This window comes from Microcebus murinus, chromosome 3 (assembly GCF_040939455.1).
Source record: "Microcebus murinus isolate Inina chromosome 3, M.murinus_Inina_mat1.0, whole genome shotgun sequence".
Lineage (NCBI taxonomy): Eukaryota > Metazoa > Chordata > Mammalia > Primates > Cheirogaleidae > Microcebus > Microcebus murinus.
The window spans coordinates 42,011,613-42,036,934 of record NC_134106.1 but is presented as its reverse complement, the minus strand read 5'-3'; the positions used below and the strand labels follow the sequence as shown (position 1 = coordinate 42,036,934).

Here is a 25,322-nt window from a genome sequence, read left to right as displayed (position 1 = left end):
CTCCTTTTACTAATGGAACTCCTAGAAACACTGGAGAAGTTCCAAATGACTGACAACTTCCCTGCTTTACTTCATACACATGTATGTTATCAATAATTATTTAGTTGACTCTTTAATTTGTCTAAATTTGTGCAAGCATAATGGAACCTGACAATGCAATTTTCCATTTAAAATTGCGAATGGATGACTAAGCTGAGCAATTTACCTCCTTCCTATTCCTTTTGTACCGATATCTTACGCTATACCAGGATGCCTACACTTTGAAAATAGCTCATCTATATTCATTCATTGATGCATATAAATTGATTTACATGCTCATTTTGCAGTTTCTAAATATGCATTTATTGCATAAGGTTTTTCATATCTAGCCCCAAATGGTTCTTTTACCTCTTCCTCAAAAATTTAGCTGGTGTGAACCAACTGTACATAAAATCCGGGTGGTTGTACAACTTGATTTCCATAGCAAATGCTAAAGGATGGAGATGAAAGGCTTAAATCTTACCACTGGTCATAACTCCTAACTCAGATCTTGCTTTTATGGGTCAACTTCTTGAAATTACTCAGGGAAATATTGGAATTAGATGACAATATCCAGGTTATTTAACAACTCATGATTTATGTGGAAACTAAAGATATTCAGGAGAATAATTAATTGATGGGTTCTCATTTTTGCTTCTACCAGTTAGCTATGCTTTATCGGATCTTGGTTTCATTAACTGTACATCTCAGATTTTTCCTATTTAAAAAATGCCTAAAATTAAAACAATAATGTGGTTTATCTCAAAAAAATAACAGTAATATTACCAAATTAAAAGCAATCCTCATAAAAGAGAAATGTCTGAGTACAAGTTTTATTAAAAACAATCTAACAATGTTTTGTGGCTATAACTGCTTATAAAGAGTTAAAATAGTTTAAATTGGGAAATCATTATTTCCATGTCTTTTAGTATCTGTAGAGTATCTTTTACACAATTAAAATTAATAACATATTTTCCAAAAGTAAATTTAATAATATATGTTTGAACTGCCCTGTGTAATGATGGGCAAGAGGGGAAAGGGATTGATATTTACTGATTGCCTACTGTAGGGTGCAATTTCAAATTTGTGTCTGTTATTTTGTTTAATTCTCACAACCACAAACCAGATTTAATTATTTTCATTTTGTATGTTGAAACACTAAGGCCCAGAGAATATAAACAGCAAGGAGAAAATTTGAACACTGACTTTGTTTGCCTCCATACCCCAGGGTTTCCCCTCTGCTGTCACCACTCACAGCTTAGAATAGCTCAGGCAGGCTTGTGGAGTCATCTGCACAAAAGCATCGAGAATAAAGGCCACCATTTTAGAGAGCATAATAGCATTTGAGCTACTCTCAGATGTATATATTCCTTTGATTTGGAGACATGCTTGGTTTTAACTGATTTGACTTTTGTATTTTTATTTATACCTTATTTCTTGTATGTACATATGAACGTATTTCCCAATAGAATGATAGATTGCCAGTAATGACCAAGGAGCAACATATAAACATGGTTTTCAGATATTTTACAGGAAGACCATAGGCAAACCTCAGTGTACATAGAAGGTCCTTTGTTTTCTACTATTATTATCTTCATCTGATTATTCATGTACTTCTGCTTCATTTGTTTTCTTGCCACTCTATGTAAGAATAATTTTTCTTTCCACTGTTTCTTCCTCTTAGGGCTGAATTACTTTATAACTTTTTGTTCATATTTTGACTTATTTTTTATCATAAACCATTCAAACTATATGCTTATTAAGATAAAAACTAGGAAGGAAATATCCCAGAGAATACTTTGCCATCTTCTGTAGACTGTCACTCTATGGGTTTGTCCACATTTTAGCCAAATATATTTTGAGGTAATATTTTATCTCACAATTTACCCAGTTTAAGAAAAAAACCTTCATGTAAAAATATATTCCATAAAAATGCATTCCCTAAAAATGTTTAACCCATGTTACTCTTTTCTCCTTTTCAAAAAATTATAATTTCTCAAACATACTTCATTAAAAAATAGAGAAATAATATATAAAACACAAAGAGTAAAGACAAAAGTACATTTTTATGTACTTATTTAATGTACTTATTTAATTTATGTACCAATTTTTAAGTACTTATTTAATATTATCCCCACTTTGTCCAAATCCTTAAACATTTCCAGGTAACTTAGGTTGATAATGGAGCTTGATTTCATAAATGACTCATAAGGAGAGTCTACTTAGTTTCCATTTTGTAGCACCAAAATTTCTGTAAATATTCAGAAATCATATGATGGCACACATATTTTTAACCTTCCTTAGATTTCAAACCCCTAGAATAAGTATTGCATCAATTTGGGAGGGGGAGCAATAAGTTTTTTTTTTGACTGCTATCTCTGCATTTTAGAAATAGTTCAGAAAATTATTTAATTTTTATTAATCTTCTGATAATCATCTTAAAATATGTCCAATTGCATATCAAAATAGACTAATCTGTTACAAAATGAAATTCTGAAATAAAAAGGGACAAATAGCTATAGCTATAGTATCTAAGGTGGTAAATGATGCACTAGAGAGAAAAATTTAAACATTTATGAATTTTTAAGTAATATTTAAAGGCACTGGGCATTGGCACTGGGGATTTATTTGTGATCAGATGGGGAGGTCATTGCTATACTGGAGTTTATAATTTACAGGTGAATATAGACATTTAGAATATCAGTGACAATGCAGAGTGATTAACACTTATGATGGGGTACATGCAACTCAGATTTAGGAGGCAGAGGAGGCTTCCCAGAGGATAAGACAGCTAAGGTGAGACTTCGTTGTGAATACGAGTTAGCTAAGGGAACAGAGGGAGAAGAGGGAAGGGTGTGCAAGAAGAGACTGTGTCATTCAAATAACTGAAAGTAGTTTAGATTTGTAGAACACAGAAGAAAGGTGATGAAGGGTGGTTAAATACAGGCTGGCTAAGCTTTGTGAGCCTTGTAAGCTATATTAAGGGGCATGGAACTTATCTTTTGAGTGTGTGGTGGAGTAGAAGAATATAAAGTAATATAAATTTGTAATAAGACTAGAGTGGTTATGGTGGTAGATCTTGGATGGGAAGCAAATTGGAAATAAATAGATGTACACCCAAATGAGAAAAATACAGTGGTTCTTATAAGGCAGGTCAATGCCTAGCAATAGATTTATACATGTTTTGAAGATTGTTAGCTTTCCTCATGCCTAAAAACCAAACAAAATGTGTGGATTTGATCTTGGGAAGTAAGGGTAGGCATAGAACTGAGTAATTAGGATAAGTGTAAGCTAATTGTCAAGTTGGAATGGAGATGATGAGTAGTAAAAGAGGGAGGATTATCAGGAAAACAGAGGAAGATGTAGGTCATAGAACCAGTTAACACATAATTAGTCAAAGGAAACCAAGAGTGACAGAAATGAAAATGTCACAACAAAAGTTTGGCTAATTTTTGCACACAGCTAGATATAGGCAGACGTACATATTCTAGTGACTATCCGATCTGTTTTGTTTTGTGGAACACATTTCATTCATTAAATTTCACGTAGTTTGAAATTAATATCTGTCAGACTTTTCCTTTTCCTTTCATCTATTTCTGTGCTTACCAAACACACTTTTCATTCTAATCCAAGCTTCCAGTGATGTTGGCATGAGAAAAATGCTGCTTTAGATGAGTAGGGGAGTGATTCTTCCAGTCACTGGCATTCCTTCATTTCAAAATAATATATTTACATCAGGAAAAAAAATCAACAGCAAAGTGTCATATCCTCAAATCCTTTTTATTGAATGTTTATTTATAAAAGCATATACTTTGAAGCTAGTTTCATGAAACTTAATTTTCTAAAATGTTCATAAGTTTTAAATGAAGCATATTTTGCTATGTAAGAAAACATCAACTAGGTTGATGACTTGTTCAAATGAAGTATTGTCAAAAGGGAGAGAGAAGGGACTGAGGGGTAACCAAAGACAGAAATAACCTGTATTTGAAGCAAATATTTATTTAGTGGCTGCTAGGGCTCTTCCTGCCTCTGCATATTTTCTTTGTTTTCTCACCCAGAATCCGTTTATTCATGTTGCCCGTTGTTACCTAGCTAAAGCTTTGTGGCAGGTGTGTGGGCAGCACTTTGTCTAATGTTTGTCCACTATGGGAAAATTTGGCCAGGCCCTAAACGTGGTCTTCCTTGCTTCAACTCCAGAAACCTGGATAAATGGCTAGGTTTCTTTAAAGTTTTTTAAAAACCAAGAAATGAGGGTCCATCCAGGATAAAGGGCGAAGGCATTCTGGGAGGAAAGGGATTACTAAAATTGGTTTTCAGCAGGTCTGTGAAAAGAGAGCTCTAATGTGCTAAAAAGATGACAGTTGAAATGGTAAGCAGAAAAGAATAACAGCCACTGCATCTTTACTTCGCAAGCTGAAACTTCAGAGAAATGATGATTCATTTCTGTAACTCACTTCTTGTTTAATAAGTTTAAAAGACAATTACTCAACTTTCCTTTCCTTCCTTCCTCTTTGCCTCCCTTCTTTGTCCTTCCCTCTGATAGAAGGACATGTGGTCATGCTGGAAACTCAGACTTGTGGGGGGAGAGGGGGAAGGGCATTTATTGAAACCTTAAAATTTGTACCCCCATAATATGCCAAAATAAAAAAAAAAGGACATGTGTTCCTATTGTACATACATATTGGTCATATCATCCCATGTACCAGGAAGCTCAGAGACAAATAAGCTATTTTTATTTAATGATTAAAGAGTGAACTTATGGATAGCTATGCATGTACATATATATCAAAATGCTAACTCACAAATAAGCTACTTAATTGCAATACATCTAGTTTATCTTTGCACAGTCTTTTTTTCAATTAGAATTTTTTTCGTTTCTTACATAATCACTCCAAATCCTATGTGGAAGTAGACTTTAACCAAAAAAAAAAAAAAATCAATTTTGAAGATAGGATATCTTAATGGTTAAATGTGATGTTAATTTTTGGAAAGGAAGTTTTAAGAAAAGTTTTACTAGACACCATAATTAGTCTCTAATCACTTTCTTCTCATTCTGGAATATTTAGTAATTCGAATTCATGTGAAAATGACCTGAAACAATGCCCTTAATGTTGTATATGCTTTGCTTTAGTTTTTAATTTGGTAAAGGTTAAATAATAAATGTAATTCCATTAAATATAGGTCTGCCTTTACTTTAGTGGTGGTCCTAACTTACCCATTAGCTGATACCAATACTTTTACTTTGATAAATCATAATTATTCAGGAATTCATAATTCCTTCAAGACCCTCTATACATGTTTGTTTTACCTTGTGAGAGCTGCATAAAATGGCAGATGCTCAAGTGAGTAGGACTTTGGGGTACTCCTGTAGAGTAGTAGTAAGTAAAATTCCTTCTTTTTCTCCTCTTCCTTCTTTTTAAGATTATTGAATTCACCAGTTCTTTCAGCTGGAGGAGTTTGTATCTAAATGCTTGAACACAGTATTAATTTGTCGTAAAATCAAGAATAATTTACTAAGAAGTGAAAGTATCTTTGAAAACGTCCAAATTACATAATCCATAGAATTTTGGAGTTAGAGGAAGTTGTAAAGAGTATCTACCACAGTCTCTGCTAGTCACTCTTTATTTGGAGATGAACAAACCGAGAAAAAAAGAATTTAGAGAATTCTAAGTCACCCAGTTCGTTTCACAGCCAGAACAAGAACACAACCCCAGTACAATTTCCATCATTCCATTTTCAAGTAGCAAAGAAAATAGCACTTCAAAAACTATATGCCATCATCTTGTGTGTGTGATGTAATATTTCTGATGATGTATCTCCTTTTGTTCTCTTTCAGTGACATTTATAGAGAATTCTTTCCCCTGTCTGGCCTGATTGGGCAACTTCTTTCCTAAGTACATGGAAGACACTTTCAGACTCATAACAAAGCTCTTTATATGCACTGGAAAATAAATGTTTTTTTCTCATGGAAAGTCATTTTAACAAATTCATCATTATATGAGTCTCTTACTTTGTGTTTTGGAGCACAAAAGCAATGGTATACTACGGCAAATAAATCAAAACCATCACAGTAGGGAGTAAGATTCTGTTTTCTAGGAAAGCATGGCATTTGATGAAGAGAGTACTTTCCTAGAAACACAACATTTTAATAGTGCTTCTGATTGTGTCATAAAAGAGTTCTTAGTGTATTGTGTGGGACAACATTTAGGAAATGTTTTTGTAGGAGAGGAATAATACCTTTCCCTTACTTGTTCTGAATTCATGGTCTAGGCCTCTATAACAAAAGACAGATAAATAAGAGAAAAACATACAAATTTATTTCATATAAGTTTTACATGACACAGGAGCCTCCATAAGGAAATGAAGACCCCCCAAAATGGTTAAACCTGTTTATTTTTATTTTTATTTTTATATTTTTTGAGACAGAGTCTCACTTTGTTGCCCAGGCTAGAGTGAGTGCCATGGCGTCAGCCTCGCTCACAGCAACCTCAATCTCCTGGGCTCAAGCGATCCTCCTGCCTCAGCCTCCCGAGTAGCTGGGACTACAGGCATGCGCCACCATGCCCGGCTAATTTTTTGTATATATATTTTTAGTTGGTCAATTAATTTCTTTCTATTTTTGGTAGAGACTGGGTCTCGCTCAGGCTGGTTTCGAACTCCTGACCTTGAGCAATCCGCCCGCCTCGGCCTCCCAAAGTGCTAGGATACAGGCGTGAGCCACCGTGCCCGGCCAAACCTGTTTATTTTTATGCTTGGTTTGATGAAGAGTGGACAGTCATGGAGAAACATAACATGATAAAATATAATAGGACAAAGGGGGTATGATCTAGTGGCAATAAATTTGGGGGGGATTTAGCAAAGCTTGTTTCATTTAGATTCTTCTCTGTGACCCTTTGTTTTCAGAGATAAGGATGTTCCTTTCCTTCTGGTATAGGGAGGGCACCACTCACCTGAGTGTCTTACGACCTGCTTCTTTTGAAGGTCAGGAAATCCATCCTAGGTTCTCTGGCCTACTTCAGGGGAGAATGGTAGGGTAAGGGGAGAGTGACCTGCCTGCTTCTGCAGTTTTCAGTATGCCAAAGTGGCACATGTTGGGGTAGTAAGTCCTGAGCCCCATCATCAAGTCTAAAATTTTATTTTTTCATACCAAGAATGAAATGAAACTATTGTCCATATTTTAAAAATAGCATGAATGGTGGAGAGTTTATTTTTTGTGATGTTTGCTGTGCCTAAATTTTAATAAAATGAAATTCAAATGCTCTGTCTTAAAGTGTTATTTTAAAAAGGGAAAAAATATATGCTTAATTGATCTCCCTTTAGGGGAGTTCACTGAAACTGGTGTAGCAGATCAAAGCCTAAGTGATTCATTCATTACAATTTTAATAAATGTGTGGATCTGTTTTTTATTTTAAGTACAGTATAGTGCAATAATAAAATTAAGTTTGCAGATAAAAGACTTGCAGATGCACTTTTATCAAATTGCTGTTTTGGAAAGGCACCAACGAAATGATGTTCTATGTTTGATTTTTTTGCTCTGGCTTGCATTTGAACTCTTGCTCATTAAAGTTCTAGCAGCACAATAGCTTTTTCTAGGAAAACAACTCAGCCTTTTTTTTTTCTTTTTTCAATGAATCTACCATTATACATATGTGGTTCGAACCATATGGTGGCAGTAAACTTCATTTGAGCTTTACTCTGTTTACTACACAAAGCATTCATTCAGCCCTGAAGATATACTAAAACAAAACACAAAACTATTCATCCACCAAATCGAGGAAGGCATTATAATCTTCTTTAGCCTTCATCACACTTTCCAGTGTTCTTTTGTTGTAAGCTCTTACATTCTTGTAAGTCTCAACTCCAGTGCATTATAACTTACATTCAAATTATTATTTGTTTCTGTTCTAACAAGGACCAGTAACTAATCCTGTGTCTGATATGGAAAAAGAAAAATGAAGGAATAAAGTAGTGGCCACTGTATGTTTTCTGTTGTTTTTCATCCTTTGTAAATAATGCCCATTGTGTATAGTCTTTACTTTTTTACTGGAAATTAAGAAAGCAAATTGTTACTTGTAAAATCTTAATTTACCAAATTAAGGTACATTTTTCCTGAAAGTATGTTATTTATAGTATTAGAATTAAAGAGATTGATGAATTAAAAAACAAACATACCAAAACACTTTGTATGTTTTATTTCTACTTTCTTCCTTATTTTTTCAATCCTATGCTAAGCACCTAATTTTCAACTATGAGCCCCATTCTGAATTATATCTCTTTCCAAAAATTGTTACATTATCTTTTTTTAACCTGTTTTTGTCTAGTAATAGTAATTCTGTTAGCAATTTCAGAGGATGTAAGAATTTTTTTTGGTACACAATCATGTTTTATTTGAAAACATGTCTACACTGCATCAAACACCAACACAGGTGTGAGCAAGAAACCCACAGTCCTGTCCCAGCAGGCACCGGATCCAGTGTATGACTTGCTATTTTTCACAGGGGGGTGAGGGGAGGAGGTTAGGAAAGAAGAAATGGCATTATTCCTAACTCCTGTTCAGGAATCTGAACAATGAAGTTATAAAGTTATAACAATGAGTTATTCAAACCTCAAACAGCTCATCTAACTTCCCTTCTCTCAATCAACTGATGTTCAAACATGGAATGGAACCTGGGCCGGTGGGCAAGGCACTGCTGGATTTGGGGTACACACAGACACACTGTTTAAAATAACACTCACACAGCACTGTGAAATATGGGAGGAATGGGCTGTGTTTCCGACTGATGGTTTACTCTTCCCTGTTTTATGAACTCTCACAAGTGTAGAATATATCAAAATTGCACAACCGCAATCATGACAGAGCATCTGCTCGGTCTTAAAACTTTTTGTTTAGGAAAAAGAATTCAGTGGATCTATGGATGAGAAGGTCCAAGACAGAATGACCTCTTGGGCTCCTTTCTTTTGATCTTCTCAACAGGACGACCCACAGAAATTTGTGCTTACGTCTCAAAGACCAGGGACATCTATTTTTATATCAAGTCTTTAAATCCAGCTACTTTTAAAATATTAATATTGTACAAAGTAATTTTTTTCTCCCCCCATCTTTCCTCTGAGGCAGAGAGCAAACATTAGAAAACTGGCTGTCTCCCACGCCGGAGGTCCACGTAGGGTTTCTTTCTGTTTGGGGGCCAACATGGTTCTTGGTTTCTGGAACACCTGAGTCTCCAGCACCTCTAGTCATCCTCCAGCTTTCCTGGTGTCTGGAGCCCTGAGATCTCCATGTTCCAGAGCAAAGCGGCCACTCCAGAGGATCTGTGTCACAGGGAAGAGAGGAGGGTGCCCCCCTTAACTCTGGGGACCCGTCTTCTGAGTGAAGCATGGCAGGCAGCTGGGAGTAAACCTTGGAGTCATCAAGTCATCACAGAGAAGGCTTTAGGTAAAGCAAGCCTAGAGGCTGCCTGGGGGCCTTATGAGAAACAAAGTGTCTTCTCCAAAGTACACATTTTCTGTTTACGATCTAATGGATGTCTTTGAAATGATGTATCTGGATGAGCTAAAAGGAAGTTAGTTGCTCATCACCTATGACCCAAGTTTAGATTTTTCTACCTGATTATTCACAACAGATCAGGCTTTTTTTTTTTAAACAGACCAAACTAGAGTAGAATGTGTACGTTTCGACAGATCAGCAATTGCAAAATGCTGGTGCCATTTACTGACATAGCACTGGATCCGAGGACCCTGTTGATATAAATATATCCAGATCCCTTTGCATTTTAACAAGAACAGAATGGTCATAACGAAGACACGCGATTGCAGTTTCTAACATCAACAGTGATAATGTCTTAGTTGCAAGGCAGTTCACATAGTTCTGCTCTGTTTTCTAGGGAATTTGTCTTTTAAATTGTCTTTTATAAAATTTATATTCAAAAAAATTGTCAAAAGACAGATGCTTAGAGGAGCCAAGTCTGGTGGAGCTGTCTTTCCTTCAGTTACACACGGCAAGGGGAGGGATCACCATGGATTTTGAGCGGGGTGGGCAGGCATTCCATGGGTCATCTTCTCCCAAAGGCTGGGGGGGGGGCAGGGGAGAGTCAGAAATTCTCTTTTTAATGCATGTTGGGGCACGATCCTGTACTTCTTAGGGTGAGTACCTTCCCGACATTTTTCTCATAACCACAATGATGGTCCCACCAAGGAAGCCAATGGCTAGTAAGACCCCAACTATGATTCCAACCAGGGTCACTGTCGTCAAACCATATTTGTCAATTGTTACCCATGTCTCTCCACCCACTTTGTCTGTGGAGTGGCTGGTCGCCACATTTGGGACTGTGGTGCTCTGGCTCTCTTCTTTGGCAGGGACTGTGCTTTCCAGGGTTGGCAGATCCTCGATGTCAGGGCCTGTTGTACTCTTTGCTCTTGTTGCCATCGGGGTTGTCGGGCCAGCAGGCTTAAAGGGCTCTTCAGTGGCTCCTGGGTTGTCAAATCTTCTATACCTGGGGTTGCCACATCTTCTGCACCTGGCGTCATAAGGCCATTTTCTACACCTGGAGTCTCAATGTCATCTTCTGGCCGGCTCGTGCTGGCTCCTCCTGTCAGGACCCAGAGTGATGCGCTTCCTAAAACGAAGAGCAGAACTGGCACCTTCCACATCTTTGCGTGGATTCTGAGCTGGGGGCAGATGAAGCAGCTCCGCAGCCACCGGCTGGCCGAGGGGAGCGGGGCGGCGGGGCCCGAGTGTGCAGCGGAGCGGGGCGCGGGGGGTGGCGGGCCATGCTGGGCCCAGGGCAGCGGCCGGGCGAACTTCGCAGCCGGATGTAAGAATTTAATAAAATCATTCTTTCAAAAAATGTTTTCTTAGCTCTTGATATATATGCTGAGTACTATTGTAGGTGCTAAGGATAAAACCTTGTAAAGACAAAGCCCTGTTTTTTTTTTTTTTTTTTTTTTATTTCTTTTGGTATAGATCTTCAGAGGCATAAAGCCCTGTTTTTATGGATATGTTCAGATAGGAGGGTGGATGATTAAGAAATCGATAGGGGTATTATATAATGTAATTGATTTTTATAAAATTTAAGCAGGATAAGGACATATAGAATGGACAAAGAGCACTATTGCTTTAGGTGGGGCGATCACATTAAACCTTCTGAGAAGGTGATACTTGAGCGAACACAAGGAAGAAACATGCAGTTCTAAGGTAAAAAGCTCCATGTGAGTGCAATGGGCCTGGAGTGGGGGTGGCTCGAACACCCCAGCAAGGGCCTTGCAGGCAAAAGAGGTTGAACCCTGTGAGCAAAGTGGAAACTAAGAGATAGACGGGCCTGGTAACTGGGGCCAGATTGCATAGAACTTGACAGGCCACAACACGAACTTCAAATTTAATTCTAAATTCAACAGAAAACCATTGAAGTATTTGAAAACAAGAGTGATATGATTTCTGTTTTGACCATTCTAGTAGGAAGAATGGGATTACAGGTGCACAAGAGAGGGAGTGGAGGGACAATTGTATCGGCCAGATGTGGTGATGGATGAGAGTGGTAGTGGAGGAGGTGGGAAAACTGGTTAATGTCAGTACAGATTTTGAAGGATGAGCTGGAAGAATTTACTCATGATTTTTACTGTAGGATAGAAATGAAAGAGAAGAGTCAGGGATAACTTCAAAATGTTTGACCTGAGTATGTTGGATGTCTGGAGAAGTCATTCCCTGAGAGGAAGAACTCTGGGGAAGGAATGCTTAAAACTGTGCTTGTCACTTAGGGGATATGTAAGAAGTCTTGCTTCTTTTCCCTTTTGCTGCACCCTAATCCTTCAGTCCCATATAAACATCTTCATTCTTGATGACCTCCCTTTCTAAAGTAATCTGGGAGGAGGTGGGGGGCATATCTATCAAGCTTGCTGTGGAATATCTACCTTGTATAGTATATAATAGGAACTTTGTAAATATTTATTGAATAAATAAATGAATAAGTAAGAGTGATTATAGTGTACCAAAAAAATAATAAAATAACCTGGACTAATGAATTATCTAGCTAATGTGGTGTCTGCCTTCCTTCTTCAACTCTTGGTACCATGTTAGCAAATTGCCCAAAGAAGTAAGACCATTGATGGGGGCCAACACAGTGTGGCAGACATACTGGAGAAATGTTTTAGTCCTCTACACATTAAAGCATTTGGAAGCATACTCTGCTACAACAATTAAGGTATCACTATAAACCCTTTTTGCAACAAGATGCTGAGTGTCTCCGTTAATTTTAGTTTTAATTTTCTGGGAAGATCTTGCCATCATTGCCAGTCCAAACATATTTTTGTATCCACTTATTGAATACTTAATATATTTCAAGAACTGTCTAACACTGGGCTAACTGAATTTCCATCATTCATTTCTATATTAATTTTACAAAATATTTATCAAATTGATACTGTACTGTATGTGCAAAACAAGATCCTTGTTTAGAAGGGGTTCACGTTGTTGTGGTGGGTATACATATTGTATAAAAACTTGTAAAATTCTTTGAAATATCACTGATTTACTTGCAAGGTATCACAATGTTTCTGTTATCAATACCATTTTACCATAGATTTACTTTCTAATCACAACATTAATTGTTTTTTAATGGAGCATTTAAATATATGTCACACATATTCTAAGCACTCTACATTCATATCTTCGTGCAATCATGTACTTAATAGCATTTCTCTATGTTGTGTACAGCCAAAGTTGCTTTTTGAAAGCCTATTAGAATCAAGTATTATGAGGGGTGAGTGTGTTCCATTATCTCTGAAGTATTAAAAGAATGTGATTTGTGGATAAACAAATGCAAATCATTTTGGCACTTCCATTAATGTAAAAAGGCAATTTGAATATGAAAGATTTTCCTTGGATGCTTCGCAAGAAATGGCTTCTATATTTCACTGTTGTATGTGCAGTGACATTCTAGTTAGCAAAGGAGATCTTAATTTGGACACAGCTGAAAAACATCTGATATTATTGTTTTCTTTGTGTATGTGTATATGTGTGTTGGTATATGTGTATGGAGTTACAATTCTTTACATATCAATTATTATCTCTAATACACTTACTGAGGTTTATGGACTGTATAGCTGATTTAAAATATTAGTACTGTGTTGTAGTTAGTGGGCATGATTAAATAAGGAAGAGATGAAGTAATGCATAAAATTCCAAAAAATCTGGAAATAATCTTTGATGTAAACAACCTGTAGTCTGTCCTCTTCTGGCTGCTGTTGACACTAACTCTGTGTCCATTTTCCAGGTTAAATTGGCTATTCCAAAAAGTACTTCCTCTGACTTCCTATTCTGACCTCCCCCTTTTTATTTCTTCTCATCTAAAAATTCAGAAATCAACATGGCATTTCAAAATATTAATATAAATACCTATCAGTGTGTAAGAAACCCACATTTTATTTAAGAAAGTGTGTTTATTATATGTTGGACTCAAGAAATACTGCTCAAATTGTTCTAAATTAAATTGTCTAAATGAAAATTTTTGCTCTTTAAATACATAAAACTTGGAGATATTTCTTGGGAAAAGTGTGGTCACAAAATTGAATTAAGACAATTTAAAAAAAACTTGAGTGTTTAAAGAAATTGTGATGAATTTATACATACAATATTCAAACTTAATCTTATAATTCCAGTGTCTCATTGCTGCTTTTTAAACTCCAGAGCTATTTAAAAAAAGTGAAAGAGAAAAAAAAAATCCTCCTTGACTCATTCCCTCCTTAAATGAAGCCTACAGAATGAAATTAGAAGAGAGAGAGAAGGGAGTGGGAGAGAGATCCCACCACTGTACGAGCCCACTCGTGATGCTCACTTCCTACCTACCTTTGGGAGTTTAATAAACCCCAGACCATGTGAAGACTCCTCATACCAAGGGAATCTGTGAAATGTGGCTTTAAACCTTCCAGCTTCCATAGTAGTAGAAGATGACCTAGAAGTAGGTTAGTGTGGTTGCTGACTGTCCTATAGCTCAGCCAGCTATCTAGCTCTTCTCATTTGAATGTGTCTTATATGCAGTTTCCCCATCAATGAAATGAGGAGGTTGCCCTGGATGATTTCTAAGGTTTTCATTTTATGATTTCTTAGGTTTTCATTTTCTAGCTCTAGCATCCTGAAGCTATTGATTTGGTAAAGGCCAGAAGCCAGGTAAATGCAGATCTGGAATGTTAACTCAAGTCTTTTGGGTTTTATTCCAGAGCTCCTTTCCATTATGGCTGCTGTCTTTGACATTAAGTAAATATGTGATAAATAAGTACATGGTTATATACAACTATAAATATGTACATACATAAAAATTTAAGTTGGTTTAAACTGGCCTCTGTTTCCAAAAATGATTCAACTTGTTTTGCAAGTGCAGGTGAGCCTACCCTCTCTTACCCCTTCCTAGCACCAATGTCTTCCTTTTCCTGGAAGAAGATATAAGATGATAATTGATAAGTGAATATTCTTTAAGCAGAGTACATGTACATTTGAGCATTGTGCCACAAAAGTACAGATTGAAAAAAAAATTACCACATCCCTTCCCACGCCCCACCCACCCTGGCAAACTATTCATTTAACATCTTCCCAGAGAAGTGATTGATTGATTTCCTCTGTCTTAGTTGTGAGAGCTCAATGTACAGTGACATTCTAGATAGCATAGGAGATCTTACTACTTCTAAGGCATCTCCTTATAGAACCTGCTCACTATTCATTATCAAAGTCATATATATTCCACATAGCCAAGACTTTCTCTATATATAACGGACTTTGAATATTATAACCTATTTAAATACTTACGTACTAAAATCATCTGAATCCTTTACAAAGTTAAAAGTTGTACCTTCAAGATCCCTTCCTATCCTGAGCGAGTACACCAGAATGACAGCTGGAGATTAAAGCATGCAGGTCTTTAAAGCTGTGGTGGCCTTTGCTTAGTCACACAAGAATTATGGCTGTGAATCTCTGAACTGGTCTGCTCCGTATAAAGCCAGGACTTGTCTGCAGTTACATTTATCCTTGACTGAAAGATAAACTAGATGGGATGCAGCATTTATTTAAAAACCACTGAGACCTTCCATGTTTCTCCCAACTTCCGATACAGTTCCCTGAGGTCTAGGTCCCTCTGAGCTCTTTTCTCTGCCACTAATTCATGATTTGACCTTCGGGTAGTCATTGTTACTCTCTGTCTCTGTGTCCTCTTCTGGAAAACTAGAAGGTGGTACTAAATTACCTCTAAGATCCTTTCAACTTGGCAGTTCACTGTTTCTCAGTTTAGGCCCTTTGTCAGCCCCTGAAGCAATGCAGCTCTCCCCCAAATTAATAATAAGTGACATATTGATTGATAATTAGGCCTCAGTGTAAATGCTTTCATCAATGTATTTCTTTTCTAAAATGATCTTTTAGATTCAAGATTATTACCCTATATTTCTCTTAAACTGAGAACAAACAGTTCTCTTTAAGCTTGAGAGACTTTAGTATTTAAAACTGAAAATAATATTGAGAATGAATTTTGAAGCAAAGAAAAAAAATTCCAGTATAACTGCATCACTGTTGGTATTTGATTACCAAGTAAGTTTCAAGTTATTTTGTATCATGTGCTATCTGAACCTTTCACAGAGTTAATTTTGCAGTTGTTCTTGTATATAATTTAAAACTCTACTTTGAATTTATGCTTTTTAAAACCTCAGATGTGTGCATTACATGTGTAATTTATATTATCTATAACTTTGGAAATTATCTGTTAATATTTATTGAGCATTTCCTGGATGCATGGCATAGAACTAATGCATTCTCCAGTAGTGAACTGCATTTAAATTAGAAATTCTCCTTATGGAAGAGACAGTTTAAAAATCATTTTTCTGAATATGATGAGGTTTGTTACAGAATAGATATAAGCTTAGATCCTTGGCTTACACATTCTGCTGTGGCTTCCTGGCTATGTTCTTCTCTCCTGGAGAGAAAAATCTTGATAATATAGGGGCTAGTACAAACCCTGAATGCTTTTGACTAGGTGATTGAGTATAGTTGGGAAACTGGAGTGTATGTTATCTCCATATTTAAGTCTATATTTTTTCTTATAATGAGTGTATTTCTTGAAAAACACAAGGCGATATACATCTGAAATTTAGCCTTGGTGTAGTTTATTAAATTGTGTGTGTAGATAGAGTGTTTATTAGTGAAACTTAGTATTTAATATTGTAAACTCTAAAATCAGACTGCATGGGTTCACCTCTATAAGAGTGAACACCTCTAATTCTCATTCTTCTTATTTGTGAACAGAAACAATGACAACCCCTATCTTGAAAGGTTATGGTAAATGATGAACCTGGAAGGCTTAGAACTGTGTCTGGCATAGACAAACAACATGGTAAATAAAACCTAAAAACTTAAATTTTATTGTTGCATACTTTGATAAGGAAATGAGTGTTCTGGAAAGATAAATTAGAATAGCGAGGGTAGGAAAATAGGAGTTTAAAGTTAAATATATATATAGTCCTATTAAAGAACAAAAATATGCAAGTTCTTGGGGCTCCCCTTTTCAGCATAATCATAAACCTTTCCTCTTACCAATGAATGAATAAATCGGTTAAAAAAACACAGAAAGGATGTCCTCTATATAATTATTATTGTGTAGAATCCTTTGTAAATTGTGTGTGGAGCTAACTGTGGATGGTAAGATGATCTATGGAGCAAACTTTATTTTGTAGAATCTAACATTGTACTAGCATTCCACTTACGTACATGTCATTTTTACCAGGAATGAAAAATATCTAAGCATGAGCTATTGGAGTGTTGGCAACTTTGAAAGTGGGGCTGACAAAGAATTTGGATAATAGTATGGGAATTCAAAAGAATCATGGCAAGTTGGAAAATTAAACCCTAATTAATAAAATGAAATTAGATTGAATGAAAGTTTCAGCCACTAGCTAATGAAGGAGAGGTACGAATGACTGAGTTAATAGAAATATAAAAGAAAAAGATATCTAAGGATGAAAGGAAACCTCAAACAGAAGATAAAGAAGGAAGTGAACACTATGATTTTTAGTTTGTGAAAAATCTTGGGGGGCAGTATGGCATGGCAAGGCAAGCCCTAGACTGTATAAATTTGCATATAGCATAAATTATTTGGACTTCCATTTTCATTGAGTAAACTGAAGGATTTAGACCATACTCTCTAGTACTATTATCTTTCTGTCTAAAGATTCAGTCATTGCTTTCCCTTTAGAACAATTAATATATAAGTATTCTCTCTTATAAGTATCATTTACGTTTCTTCCACAGAAAGGCACTCATTCCTAATATGTATATATCTCAAATACTTTCCTTTTGATAGCTTTTTTATTATTCTGCTCTTTGTGTGTCTGTATTTAAGTTTCTTGTCTGTATTATTTCAGAAGTCACTAGAGAAGGCTTAGTCCATGTTGCTTTTGATGATAAAAATTCAATCATTCTGCAAATTCATGCACTTGGTAAACTACTTCTTCACATCGGTGTACCTATAGGCTTGTCAGTAACTTCCAATGATATTTAGTTGCATTGAGCACCATGTGTTGTATTGACCTATGTGCCTTTACCAGTAATCCATCCTTTTAATAATCATCTGCATAAACTATTCTGGTCTCATGTTTCACTAAAAAAACATGAATAGTTTCTAGGCTATGTTGGGAAAAAAAGCTACAGCAAAAAACCAAACTGAGTTGTTCCTAGATGAGTACACCACACACAAAAGGAATTGAAGGAGAGGCAAAGTATATTGAATTTCTTTCTCATTAAACCAGCTTCCTGATATTCATTATACCTTCTTAATCCTCAAGAGGCCCTCCCTGATTTCTTTCAGGTCCTGCCAACAGCTTATTTTCATAATAGGTAGTGTTCTGGCTACAAAGAGCTGTGCTTTTTATAAGCACTAAGCCTGTTTTGAAGCCCTCAAGTCACTGATGTACCAGTTGACATTTTCTATTATATGCCTACTATGTGCCTAGGTGATGAGGGAGTTAGCATTTTAAAGCCCTATCTTCCATAGCTATAGAAAAGTCTAAGGGCCGAATATTTATGTTTGTTCTCCTCTACTGCTTGCTGTCTGTATGACCTTGCACAAGGTTATTTCAGTTCTGTAAGCCTCAGTTTGTGTTCTATAAAGTATGGATAATGCTCATATCTACTTCCCTAGTTGGCTTAAGGAATAAAAGAGACCACATGCAAAATTTTCAATCAGTAAACTCATATTAATGCTAGTTATGTTAGCTAGTTGTTGGAGAATATTTATGTGTGTGTGTGTGTGTGTGTGTGTGGGCATAATATAAGACAATGATGTGGGTGTGTTGGGTATCTGCCTCTGGGTCCTGCTCACGTTGGGTACTCAATAGTCATTATTTACTTGAAAGACTAGATTCTGATGTTGGGCAATTTATGATTATAAGTGTATAGAATAAGAAGTGATCATATTTTGTGGGAGACTTTTGTGAATAGAAATAGCAGCCAGGGTTATTCATCTATCTCTTACTTTTCCCTCCCTCCCTCCCCTATCCCCTTTTTGTCTCTCTCTCTGTCTGTATTGATTTGTTGGCAGATCCTCATGAAGATAGAAGGAAACTGGGTAGTTTTGGAAGTTTCGTCCTATCTTCTGCCTTCTCTTGGATTGGGTCTTAGGCTTTTAGGCTAAAAGATTCATAAATGCATACTCTTGATCCATACTTTTCCTTTTTGGCTTTGTGATAAAAATAGACAAAATGCCTGGAAAATAATGGCAGAAATTCCAGAGCAGTTGCCACATGGGGAAGCATTTCTAATAGGATCTTTTATTGAAACTGAAGTTATGAGAATGGAGTTAACAATAAAAAGCTTGTATTGCATCATTGCCTTTTAATAGATTGTATTGTAAAAGCTGTTTTTTATCTCAGAAAAATGTCCTCCTTGAATCATATTCCCAAGACATTAGATAATCTGTTTTCTGAAAATTGAGTACATAGTTAATGTCAAACTGTTTTCTAGCCCCATTTTCCAAGTTTTTCTCCTTTAAGCACAAAGGCTTCATAGGTATGTGCAAAGTCTGTCTACAAAGGGGAATGGGTGAATAAAAATGATACAAAATAGTCAAAGCATTAGTATAAGAGTGAAAATATTTTGAAAGGCAACCTTCACTACTGAGGGTTTATTCAGAAGCTATTGCAATAATAGTACCATAGTGTTGGATAGATTATCAAGATTATACTCCAGAAAGCTGGTTTGCCTGGGCCTCTTGTTACAGTTAGCTTTCCATCCTCACATTCATTTCAGTGAGCTGCTGCAGCTGGACCCTTTTTTCACCAGGTATAGGTTATTTAGGAGGTCAACTTTGCAGAAAAATAAGGAGGGAAGGTCACAAAGAATATCCTATTCGCCTCAGTGTTTAAAAATATAGGCATCCTTGGTGTGTCTTATTTAATTATCACTTTCAGTAATAGTGTGAGCTAATTTCTTTCTCTATTTCAAATAGAAAAATGAAACACAGAATAGCTTGATAGCTTATTCAGGACAACAAATTACCTGCCATTTCTTTTAAGGAAAAAGCTCTCATTCACTACTGTATTCCCAGTTTTTAGTGTGGTGCACACAGCAGATGCTCAAGAAGTTATTTGCTGAAGGAATGAATATGTGAAGAAAAGAGTAAATAAACAAATAAATGATGTTAGATCCAGAAAACAGGCCCAGTTCTACTGGATTTCCTAAACTGTGTTTCTTTTGCTGTTCTCTGGTCTCTCCACTGATATTTATCCCAGAGAGAAAGTCAGGGATTTGAGAAATGCTGAGATCTCAGCCTGGGAAAGCTAGTTCTTTATGGCATTCTTAGCACCTTGGCCAGCATGTGAGTGAGCAGTAGATCTGGAAACAGTTGGTGAAAGAAAAAGGAACTCAGCAAGACATTGTCTTATTGAACTGGGAGAATAGAAATCACATTCCTGTTTACTAGGATCTAGGGACCAATGTAGGTGCAAATTCCAATTGGAAAGGTATTAAGAAAGGAGAGGTGAGATAAGAGAAGTTGAAGTCTATGTCTTTACCTGATGATAGAGCCAAAAACTATAAGTCACCAGGATTTACCTCTGCATAAAATACAATTATGTATTTTTCCCTAGAGAATAAGCTACGTGGCAAAAGAGCATTTAAATTGTTCACTATGTATATTTTTTGTAAAGCAGATTCAAAAAGTATTTGTAAGAAGAACTAAAAGCTTTGTAAACCATGACCATGCTATGGTCATGGTTTTCATTGACAATTATATGGGGAAAAATAATTGTGAATGAATAATTTAAATAAGTTTTTATCTTTTAAAACTTATGATTTTTAGCAATAGATTTGAAATACACAGTTAAGAAATAAAAAGGAAAGAAGTCGAAGAAAATATTTGCAAACTGAAATCTAATAATAGACTTATATCCTGAATATATAAAGAACTCTTACAGCTCAATAAGAAGACAAAAAACACATTGCAGAAATCATCAAAACATTTGAGAAGACAATTCCCTAAAAATATATGAAAGTAAATAAGTACATGAAAAGGTGTTCAACATCATTAGCCATTGGTAAACATAAATTTAAAATCACAATGAGCTACCACACTTTTATTAGAATGGCTAAAATTTTTTAAAAAACTGATATTTTTTAAAAATATCAAATACTGTAAAGAATGTGGAGCAGCTGAAAATCTTAGGGATTGCTGGTGGGTAGGGGAAATGGTAAAGTTGCTTTGGAACACATTTGGTGGTTTCTAATAAAATACTACCAAGTATTCCTATTTAGCAAAGACAAGTGAAAACATAAGCCCTCTTTTCTGCATTTACTACTAAAAATTAAACCCAAACCTAATGTATACAGTGGTTTATTTATAATTGCTAAGATCTGAAAACAACCCAAATTCCCATCAATTGCTTATTGGATAAACAAACTGGGGTACATCCATATAATTTACATTCAACAGAAGAAAAAATACATGAAACAACATGAATAAATCTCACATGTTTTATGCTAAATCAAAGAAGCCAACTCAAAAGCCTGTATACTGTGTCATTCCACTTATATGAATAATTTGGAAAAGAGGAAAGTATAGGCAATAGTATAGACAAAGTAAAGACAATAGTATAGACAAAAGTATAGAAAACAATCACTGGTTGCTGGGTACCTGAGCTGGGGAAGCTGGGATGGAAATTATTTATATCTTCATTGTGTCAGTGGTTACATGATTTTAAGCACTTGTCAAGGTTCACGTAACTGTTTAATTAAAAAGGGTAATTTTTGCTGTATGTAAATTATAGCTTAAAAATAACTTTAGCAATAGCATTCACACTCAAATATTGAATGTACTCATTATAACGAGGCGAATGCAGATATTGCATGCTTATCTAGGAAGAAAATCTTCTTGTTCTTCTGTCAGCAGTAAATACCTAGAGACATTAAAACAGAAACTTCATATGTTTCAAAATATTCTGTTACTAAGTTATTTATTTCTTATTGGCCATCTTTCCAATTGGGATAAATCAGCATGATTTTATAATATCTAAAAACATTGAATTAAAAAAAAAGAAGACAAAAAGATAATCACTCTGAGGTCCCAAGTTCCTGAATTTTTTAAAAAAGAAAAAATAGGGGAAAGAATGTAGGGAGGAATACTAATGGTTTTTTTATTGTAAGGAAAAACTAAGACAAGTACCACTGGGTGGGGATTTGGCCTAGTTAGTTTTTATCAAATGCCCACAGAAAATGTTGATTCCAGTGTCCCTTGAAATAAGCAAAAAACATTCTCTATTTGAGCTTCAAGCTGAAGAAGCATCTCATTAGTGGTCCTAGAAAAATGCAATAAATTGTCTTTTCTATCCAGGAAAAAGGGATAAGGATTCCTTGTGCCCTGGATGCATAGAGTAGGATCCATCTTCTCTGACTGGGAAGGTATACTTAGAGATACATATTTAAGAGCATTTAATTGTATTTAATTGATTGGCAAAAAGGTAAAGCCAAGATGTCTACACTGTATCTAGACTAATAATCAGTAAATGCTCTGGAAAAGTGAACTTCTAATTAACAAATTTAGAGTGAATTTTGATTAGTAAAGATGGCTTTAGTAATTTGGTGAATTAGCAAAGAGATATAAATAAAACTTCTTGGCCAATAGATCTTTATTTTTTAAAGTAGAAAAAATGACTGAATGAATAAATAAGTGAATAAATTGGGAAGAGATGCAAGTGGTTCATGACTCTCAGGCAGCTTCAGGAAATTATAAATCATGCATTTGCAGACCATAAAAAACAAATTTATTAGGTATAATGGAAAGGCAAAATAAATTTTAAATTTGGATTGTTTTATTAAGTGAATGACTTAAAATAAGATTGTATGCACACATGATCAAGTAGATAAACATATTGACACATTTCTTATTGTTTTCTATTTTTTCTATTTTCAACATCTTTCTCTTCAAAAGCAAGCTTTATAAGATGAAATGTGAAGGAAAAAAGTTAGATGCTATGCTGAATGATCCCTTATTGACAAATTTAGATTAAGAATGCTCCTAGTTGTTTCTGAAAGGTAAAGATCAGGTAAAGTTTAGTTGTTATCATTACTCACGATCTGTAAATCATGTCATATGTATAATGTACTGTGTTAATATTAATAATATCAAAGGCTTTTTGATGATGGATTAGAATTATCCTTTAGACAGCCTGTGTTCAGAGCAGATATGCAATGAACATTCTGCTGTGAAGTCCAAATTAACTAATTTTTAAAATTTCAAAATATTACAGGGATACAAATGTTTTTGGTTATGTGGATCACTTTTGTAATGCTTGAGTCCAGGTTATCTGGGTGTCCCCATCACCCAGATAGTATTCATTGTACCTGTGAGGTAAGTTTCGCCCATCTTCTCCTTCCCTCCTCCCCTCTGCTTGATTTCCACTGAGTCTTTTTTCTCTCTGTATACATGTGTGCTCATTGGTTAGTTCCAGTTTAATAGCGAGTACATGTGGTGTTTGTTTTTCCATTCTTTAGATATTTCACTTGGGATGATGGTCTCCAGTTCCATCCATGTTGTTGCAAAAGGCATTAACTCGTCCTTTGTATGGCTGAGTAATATTCCATGGCATATACCACATTTTGTTAATCCACTCATGAATTGATAGGCACTTGGGTTGATTCTACATCTTTGCAATTGGGAATTGTGCTGCATAAACATTGGAGTACAGGTATCTGACATCTTTTCCTTTGGGTAAATACCCAGCAGCGAGATTGTTGGATGGAATGGTAGGTCTACTTTTAGTTCTTTGAGGAATCTCCATACCGTTTTCCACAGTGGTTGTACTAATTTGCAGTCACACCCACAGTGTATGGGGTTCTTTTTTTCTCTGCATCAACATCAGCATATATTGTTTTTGGACTTTTTAATAAAAGCCATTCTAACTGGGGTAAGGTGAGGCTTACTGTGACCACTTCTATTCAACATAAGTGCTAGAAGACCTAGCCAGAGCAATTAGGCAAGATAGAGAAATAAAGGATATCCAAATCGGGAAAGAGGAGGTCAAACTATCAGTTTTTGCTACCAATATGATCTTATATTTAGAAAACCCCAAAGACACCATCAAGAGACTCTTGGAATTCACAAATAAATTCAGCAAAGTTTCCGGTTACAAAATCAATGTACACAAATCAGTAGCATTCCTATAAACCAATAATCATCAAGCTGAGAGTCAAATCAAAACTCAATACCATTCCCAGTAGCTACAATGAAAATGAAATGCCTAGGAATATGCATAACCAAGGAAGTGAAAGATCTCTACAAAGAGAACTAACACTGAGGAAATAAATCACAGATGATACCAACAAATGAAAAAATATATGATGCTCATGGATTGGTAGAGTCAATGTTGTTAAAATGTCTATACTACCCAAAGTGATATATAGATTCAGTGCAATGCCCATCAAAATACCAATGTCATATTTCACAGATTTAGGAAAAATATGTCTAGGTTTCATTTGGAACTAGAAAAGAGCTTAAATAGCTAAAGCAATCTTAGGCAAAAGGAACAAATGGGGAGGCATCACATTATCAGACTTCAAATATACTATAATACTATAGCGTGGTATTGGCAGGAAAATAGAGACATAGGACCAATAGAACAGAACAGAGAATCCATATATAAAACCATCTGTATAGCCAACTTATCTGAGACAAAGCAGATAACAATGTATGTTGGGGGAAAGAAACCTTATTCAGTAAATGGTGCTGGGAAAATTGGATAGCCACATGTAGAAGAAATGACACAGGATCCATATCTTTCACCCCTCACAAAAATTAATTCAAGATGGATAAAAGACTTAAATGTAAGGCATGAAACCATAAGAATTCTAGAAAAAAATGTAGGAAAAACTCTGCTTATATCATCCTAGGGAAAGAGTTTATGAAAAAGACCCCAATAGCAATCACAGAAACAACAAAAATAAATAAATGGGACTTGATTAAATCAAAAAGCTTCCGCACAGTTAAGGAAATAATCAACAGAGCAAGTAGACAACCTACAGAATGGGAAAAAATATTCACAAGTTATACATCCAGTAATGGGGGAAGAACTAGAATCTACAAAGAACTCAAGCAAATCAGCAAGAAAAAAACAAACCCATTAAAAAGTGGGGAAAAGACATGAACAGAAGCTTTTCAAAAGAAGATAGATAGATGGCCAATAAACATGTCAAAAATGCTCAATATCAGTAATCATCAGGGAAATATAAACTAAAACCAATTTAACTATTGAAATACAAAAACAGAATAGTCTTGGTGCATGACTTGCTTCTTTAAGACAGTCTTTTTTTTTTTTTTTGAGACAGTCTCACTTTGTTGCCCAGGCTAGAATGAGTGCCCTGGCGTCAGCTTAGCTCACAGCAACCTCAAACTCCTGGGCTCAAGCAATCCTCCTGCCTCAGCCTCCCAAGTAGCTGGGACTACAGGCATGTGCCACCATGCCCGGCTAATTTTTTCTATATATGTATTAGTTGGCCAATTAATTTCTATTTATAGTAGAGACGGGGTCTCGCTCTTGCTCAGGCTGGTTTCGAACTGCTGACCTCGAGCAATCCGCCCGCCTCGGCCTCCCAGAGTGCTAGGATTACAGGCGTGAGCCACCGCGCCCGGCCTAAGACAGTCTTTTTATTAATAAAACTAAGGGCAGCAGAGTTGCCTAAAATAATTTATTCCTGGTACCAAAACAAATAGACTTGATTTGTTCTTCAGAAATTCTTTTCCTACTGAATCACTATAAAGTAATTGTTCTTAGCTAATCATTGTTAGGAAACA

General features: G+C 35.7%; 1 protein-coding gene and 1 pseudogene across 32 annotated transcripts in view; one reads left to right on the top strand and one right to left on the bottom strand.

Annotated features, from left to right (window-relative positions):
• Positions 1-25,322, top strand: part of NRXN1 (neurexin 1) — a 1,076,423-nt gene that overhangs the window by 21,501 nt on the left and 1,029,600 nt on the right. The window lies entirely within an intron of this gene.
• On the bottom strand, positions 10,154-10,665 carry LOC105867825 (podoplanin pseudogene; annotated as a pseudogene).